This window comes from Pteropus vampyrus, unplaced genomic scaffold (genome assembly GCF_000151845.1).
Source record: "Pteropus vampyrus isolate Shadow unplaced genomic scaffold, Pvam_2.0 Scaffold69, whole genome shotgun sequence".
NCBI classification, from domain to species: Eukaryota; Metazoa; Chordata; class Mammalia; order Chiroptera; family Pteropodidae; genus Pteropus; species Pteropus vampyrus.
Genome location: NW_011888850.1, coordinates 6,307,868 through 6,313,062, shown reverse-complemented (window position 1 = coordinate 6,313,062; position 5,195 = coordinate 6,307,868). Strand labels below are relative to the sequence as shown.

Here is a 5,195-nt window from a genome sequence, read left to right as displayed (position 1 = left end):
AGAGGGTAGGCATAAGAGCAGCATGAGCTTTTTGCCCTGCAGCTTTGTAAATTCCGTATGTAAAATCACTAACCATGAGTGGTGAGACTCTGAGCCGGCAGAGTTAACCGCGGCTGTTCGTCGTGGCTCATAGTTGCTGAGAGTGTTGTCCAGGTTTGGCCTAGGCTTTCACTGTTGATGAACTCGGGGTCTCCTTGGAGGTGCAGCGGCCATTCTGAGAGTATCTGTCTACAGGGGAAAGGGTACCCGTCCCCCTCCTAAATCCACCTGTTGAGTGGTTGTTTAAAGCAAGGTGATGCATAAAGCATCAATTTCACCATGTCGTCTTACCCCCTCCTATTATGGAAACATTTCATCAGACCTGACATGTCTGTGATTTGGTGATTCGGTGTTTGACCAAAAGGGATCTATGAGAATAGGTTACACAGAGGCCCGCTTTCATTATTAGGGGCCAAACAAAGGTCACGGACAACCAAGGCAGCCTTATGCTATGCCCCAGCCATTGTGCAGTGGGAAACACAATGGCAGCTTGTATTAGGGGACGTTGACCTTAGTCCAGCACTTCAGAAAAGGGTGGACCCTAACTCAGAGTTGTCTTGGCTAATACTGTGCATCACAGTATTAGGTGTGGTGCCTCTGTCTGACCACTAGAGGGCGAGGTAGCCCAGAAGTTAACCGGGACTGGGCTGCTTCCATCAGGCACAGGTGGTCTGTGTGTAGTCAGATCTGAATAATAGCAGTGGACAGATTTTTTAATGCATTGGATGGATGGAGAAAGACAAGAAGGGAGCGAAGAATCTGCCTATGTGGCTGTTCTCACTTCTAGTGACTCATCTACTGAACAGCTTGAAGTGTGTTGGATTTTGAGCAGGCTGTTGTTGCGGTGGGGCGAGGAATGTTAGTTTTTAAAGGCTCCTAACCGACTCCGCTTTTGAAAAATGCTTATCATTACATGGATCATTTATTGACCAGGAATTGCTCTTCTAAAGGCAATATGGAGAAAACGAATATTCAAAATGAACTATGAAAATAATGTTTAAAGGTCAGTATGTAAATAGCTTCCTAGAATATCATTTGTGTATCCATTAAGGCTCGGGGACGGGGGCGCTATGCATGTTTTGTACAGAAAGAAGACATGGCCATAAAGGACAGAATCCCCTCCCACCCCCGGCTCCCGCGTCCCATAACCAAACATAAGCTAATTAGTCTTGTCTAGTAGAGGGGAGTTGTCACAGAGGAAGACAGCCCTCTCCGCTAATGGGGCGGGGGGTGGGGATGGGGGGCGGCAGAGGCTCCAGTGAAAGAAAACTAGCAAAGCAGAAGTAGTACTCTTTCATTCTTGGAGGTGGTTGGGAACGTTAGGTAGGATAAGGATATACTTGAAATTATGGTGATTCTTTAGTGTCTAATAACATAAGACACAGTGTTATTATTAGCCTTTCTTACAAGCTGTCTGACAGAGCAGGTGTACGCCTATTAGATATTAGCAGTGAGGTTCTTTCGCTATTGGGTAAACCAGTAGGTATAAAAAATAATTATCAACCAGGCACACTTCTTTGATCCCTGATGTCATCCACATGGTTACAGGTGGGCACAGCTCTGGCTGGCCCAGCAGGGGAGCCAGGTGGGACCAGTGTCTCTGTTATGAAACCACTAAATGCATTCTTGACTGAAGAACAGTCAAGTCACTTATGGGGAGGTCTTCAGCTGAGCTCTCAGCTTCAGGAAGAAGCGTATGGAGGAAGGAGGGAGGGGACCCCACCTAGCTGGCCATTCTTATATGGAGGGGGAACAGGAGTGGCAGGTCACACACACGTGCGGTCCCAGCGCTACCTCGTGCTTCCCTGTAGCTGTGGCATTTCATTCCCCTCGGCCTTAAGTCCCAGTTCCCCTCCTGTGGTTTGTGTCAAATGTGCTTTATGCGATTGGCTTTCAACACCCCGAAATGTCACTTGCAGATTTCTTATGGGGACGGATTCGTACATGTTCGCAATCACATTGTGAGAAGTTGAATGTATGAGCTGGAATTGCTATTGGCGGGGAATAATAAAAAGGAGGGTCTCTGTTTCCTGCAGTGGGGACTGACCGTGTAGTCTTAACAGCCTTTTGTACAAATACCTGCAAACCAGATAACTCCCATCCAGCGCTTGCCCTTGGAATTGTCTCTAAATACACCTAGCATACAATAAAAAGTACCAAAATTAACATTCAGTGGCCTCTTCTATTTTGTGTTTCATGAATAAATGTTGGGCAGTTAAAACACAGAAAATGTATGGAAAGGCATATATTTTTCTGGTTCAAATCTTCAGAAAACCTGATTGGTTCGGCAGTTTTCTCCATTTTATGCCATTTTGTAGACAAATTCACATTTTAAAAATAAACAAAACCACAAGATAGCACCTCATAGGGGACTGCTTAAGGAACAAGCGCTCTCTCCACTCTTGTGACTTAGAAATGCAGATGGCTTCCACGATCCTGTCTCCACCTTGACAGGTAAATGCAACGGAACATCTTGTTCATGGAAATAGGACTTAGTTACTGGCAACGAGTGACTTGTGTCGAGGTCACAGTAGTTAACTGCCCCGTTTATATGACAAGGAACTGCTAACTCTTTAAACTTTATTTCTGGCTTTGTTCATAAACATAATGTATTCCTACAAAGTCAGAAGGCGATAAAGTCGGCTTTAGCTTGCTAGGGCGGCTATAACAAAGCACCACAAACTGGATGGCTTAAACAACAGAAATTTATTGTCTCAGTATTCTGGAAGTGAGAAGTCCAAGTTCGGTTGTTGGTGGGGTTGGTTCCCTCTGAGGCCTGTGAGGGAGGCTCTGTGCCATGCCTGTCCCCTGGCTTCTGGCGGTTTGCTGGCTGTCTTCAGCATTTCGTGGTTTGTAGACACGTCAGCCCAGTCTCTGCTTTCATCTTCACGTGACGTTTTTCCTGTGTATGGGGCTGTGTCCAAATTTCCCTTTTTTGTACAGTATCAGTCATATCGGATTAGAGGTTCACCTGCTTCATATGACCTCGACTAATTACATCTGCAGCGACCCTATTTCCAGATCACCTTCTATTCTGTGGTACTAGGGGTTAAGACTGTAAGATATGAAGTTTTGGAAGACACAGTTCAACCTATGACAGAAGATTCGTGAAGGAAGTCAAAGCCTCCTGGGGCATGGAAGTTGCTTCTGGGGTCTAGAGCCCTTTCCATGAAATTGCTCCCCTCACCCAGGCAGGCACCCCCGCCTCTCCCACCCTTAACTAAGGGGGTAACTAAGATTACAGCTACTTCACCACCCTCCACAATCAATGGCTTTGAAGTTCACCATCCACTTTGTCAATTACCTTAGGCTGTTGTCCTTCTCTACTCAGACTGGCCTGGCCCTCTTGGTCATTAAACAGCCTATCTGCACTTCCACCAATAAGACAGCAGATAAAACAAGTCAGGTGCTTGACTAATTTGGGTGCAAAGTGTGTAGCAGTTAACTTTGAAATTAGTTTCTACATAAGTTATTTCAGGAACGTCTATGAATTTTAATGACCGCTCTCTCCAACAGCGCAGCTAGTGGAGGGTCATCTGAGCAGCACAGCAAACATTTCAATGGTCTGCCTGGGGCACAGCCAGCAAGAGCTGTTTGTGACCGAGCACGTAATAAGGCAAACTGGCTGTGCCCTAGAGTGTGTCATGTGCCGATACCCGGGTGTGGGCTAAGGGTTCGCCCAGGCGCCATGTCACTGAACCTTCACCGCCATATGCTCAGGCACCTATTTTATGTCTCCATTTTACGGATGAGGAAACTGAGGCACCGACTGTGATGAAGGAAGTTACTTCCTCAAACTCGTAAGATGCAACGCAGCTTCAGATCCACGTGTGCCCCTGAGCCAGCTTGCCCAGCAGGTAAACCTCGTCTGTGGGACCACGTTTCAGAGAGGACACCTGAAAACACTATAGTGGAGATTGAGATGATACTGCCCCATATAGGAGAATTTTTGAGGGGCTTGCTAACTTGGGGTCGGGGTGTTAAGTGTATTTTGGGTTGAATGTCATTCTATTTTAACACAGAGGAATTTATAAGCAATACTGTCTATCCATATTGTATCAATACAACTGAATAGAGTGTTACCTACTTTTTTAAAGAAATGCATCTGAGAAAATTTTTCCCTTGGTTGGTTTTTCCAAATATCCATTTATCTAGTTAGCCTACAAACACCAGGAAAACACGAGGATTAAACTACGACTTTGTGTTGTTTCATCGGAACTGTCCGCTCAAAAAAAGAAAGCCCCCATTCTAACACAGTATGTTACAGCAAGTCTGGGGTCCTGTGTACACATCTTTTTTGCTCTGTCATTCTTAGAAACCCTCCAAATCCTTAAAAATGGTTGGCTGGGACTAATACCGGTGGCTGCCGATGGGTTTGAACAAGGAAACGACTGGAAGCATTTCCACTTATTAAAGTTTATTAGGTACAAAGAAATGAATCAGCAGAGGGGACATCGACAAATATGAAGTACGTGGGAGACGCCGCAGGAGCACAGACAGCAGTGCCGGCGGGCGCACGAGGGTGGGAGGGGCGCCGTGACGCCTCCGCGTGTGAATTCGTGGTCAAGGAGCTCAGCCTTTGTCCTGCCGGAGGGACTCGGTGCTCCAGCATGGGTCCCAAGGGCCTGAATTCAGGGGTAGGTCTCCAGGAGAGATGTGATGCCAGATTCCTGAGATTTCTCCCTAATTGTGATTTTTGGTTTCTGCTCATTCCTTTTTCTCTCTGTCCTCGAATAGTTTTATTGCCCTCCCTGCGGTATAGAGCACAAACGTATAAACAGCACATCAGGGCAGGCCGTGCATTCTAAAGATGGAACTGTCTTTGTGCAGGGCATTCTTATCCATGATGAGTAAGACCTCTCTAATGATTTTGTTCAACTGGGAGGGAGGTGGAGTGGATACTGTCAGACTAAAGAAATTCTGACCTTCTGGAAACCTTCCAGAACCAATGAGACAAATCAGGTATGTCCGGGGTCGATGACCTGGAAAAACCTCTTTTCCATCGATTTAGCCGTTACAGTTTTTGGCATGATTTATTCCCTGGAGGAGACTTGACCTTGCTCACTTGCTTCTGTCTGGCGGGAGGAAGCACGGCCATCATGGAGTCTGGCATCTCAGTCTTTACTCCGGTCCATAGCTAGGTGTATGTGGTCACG

At 46.3% G+C, this 5,195-nt stretch overlaps 1 protein-coding gene across 1 annotated transcript in view; it reads left to right on the top strand.

Moving 5' to 3' along the window:
• The window catches only part of SCRN1 (secernin 1), a 63,981-nt gene that overhangs the window by 56,984 nt on the left and 1,802 nt on the right, over nt 1-5,195 (top strand). The gene's annotated exons all lie outside the window — the stretch shown is intronic.